At 49.4% G+C, this 1831-nt stretch overlaps 1 protein-coding gene across 2 annotated transcripts in view; it reads left to right on the plus strand.

The window, feature by feature from the left end:
* The window catches only part of DDHD2 (DDHD domain containing 2), a 45653-nt gene that overhangs the window by 11936 nt on the left and 31886 nt on the right, over positions 1 to 1831 (plus strand). The gene's annotated exons all lie outside the window — the stretch shown is intronic.

A 1831-nucleotide genomic window follows, 5' to 3' on the forward strand; every position in this document is an offset into this window, starting at 1 on the left:
ATTCTCCTGCCTCAGCCTCCCAAGTAGCTGGGATTACAGGTGGCCGCCACCATGCCTGGCTAATTTTTTTGTATTTTTATTAAAGATGGGGTTTCACCATGTTGACTAGGCTGGTCTCAAACTCCTGACCTCAAATGATCTGCTGGCCTAGGCCTCCCAAAGTGCTGGGATTACAGGTGTGAGCCACCGTGCCTGGCCTTTTTCAGATTTTAGAATACAATGGAAATGGCTGTGTTGTTTTAAGGTGTAAAAAAAGAAAACAGTACTCTGGGCCTGGTGGCTCACGCCTGTAATCCCAGCAGTTTGGGAGGCCGAGGCAGGCGGATCACCTGAGGTTGGGAGTTTGAGACCAGCCTGACCAACATGGAGAAACCTAGTCTCTACTAAAAATACAAAATTAGTCGGGCATGGTGGTGCATGCCTGTAATCCCAGCTACTCGGGAGGCTGAGGCAAGAGAATCGCTTGAACCCGGGAGGGGGAGGTTGTGGTGAGCTGAGATCGCACCATTGAACTACAGCCTGGGCAACAAGAGAAAAACTCCATCTCAAAAAAAAAAAAAACCAAAAAAAAACTGTTGTGCACCGTGGCTCTTGTCTGTAATCCAGCACTTTGTGAGGCCAAGGCAGGAGGATGACTTGAGCCCAGGAATTTGAGAACAGCCTGGGCAACAAATCGAGACCCCATCACTACAAAAAGAAATACACACACACACACACGCACGCAAAGTCTATTATGCTATGGTCACAGGATTGATCTTTTTTAGCTTTTAATTTTTCTTGCTCTGAAAACTGAAATTTTTCTTTAAATTGGAGTAGAGCATTAGTATTTGTTTTTTTTTTCTTTTTTTGAGACGGAGTCTCACTGTCGCCTAGGCTGGAGTGCGATGGCGCGATCTTGACTCACTACAACCTCCGCCACCCAGGTTCAAGCGATTCTCTTGTCTCAGCCTCCTCCTGAGTAGCTGGGACTACAGGCGCCCGCCACCACGCCTGGCTAATTTTTTGTATTTTTAGTAGAGACGGGGGTTTCACTGTGTTAGCCAGGATGGTCTCGACCTCCTGACCTCGTGATCCGCCTGCCTCAGCCTCCCAAAGTGCTGGGATTACAGGCGTGAGCCACCACGCCTGGCCTTTTTCTTGTTTTGTTTGTTAGTTTTCGTTTTTGAGACAGTCTCACTCCGTTGCCCAGGCTGGAGTCCAGTAGCACGATCTCGGCTCACTGCAACTTCTGCCTCCTGGGTTCAAGCACTTTTCCTGCCTCACCCTCCTAAGTAGCTAGGATTACAGGCGCGCCCCACCACACTGGCTAATTTTTTTTTTTTGAGAGGGAGTTCCACTCTTGTGGCCCAGGCTGGAGTGCAGTGGCGTGGTCTCAGCTCACCACAACCTCCGCCTCCTGTGTTTAAGTGATTCTCCTGCCTCAGCCTCCTGAGTAGCTGGGATTACAGGCATGCACCACAATGCCCGGCTAATTTTGTGTTTTTAGTAGAGACAGGATTTCTCCATGTTGGTCAGGCTGGTTTCGAACTCCCGACCTGGGATTACAGGTGTGAGCCACTGTGCCTGACTTACACCGGCTAATTTTTGTATTTTTAGTAAAAATGGGGTTTTGCCATGTTAGCCAGGCTGGTCTTGAATACTAGACCTCAGGTGATCCTCCTGCCTTGGCCTCCCAAAGTGTTGGGATTACAGGCATGAGCCACCACGCGTGGTCTAGAACATTAATATTAACAAATATACTAGGCCGGGCGCGGTGGCTCAAGCCTGTAATCCCAGCACTTTGGGAGGCCGAGACGGGTGGATCACGAGGTCAGGAGATCGAGACCATCCT

The sequence above is a fragment of the Mandrillus leucophaeus genome, unplaced genomic scaffold (assembly GCF_000951045.1).
Source record: "Mandrillus leucophaeus isolate KB7577 unplaced genomic scaffold, Mleu.le_1.0 Scaffold111, whole genome shotgun sequence".
NCBI classification, from domain to species: domain Eukaryota; kingdom Metazoa; phylum Chordata; class Mammalia; order Primates; family Cercopithecidae; genus Mandrillus; species Mandrillus leucophaeus.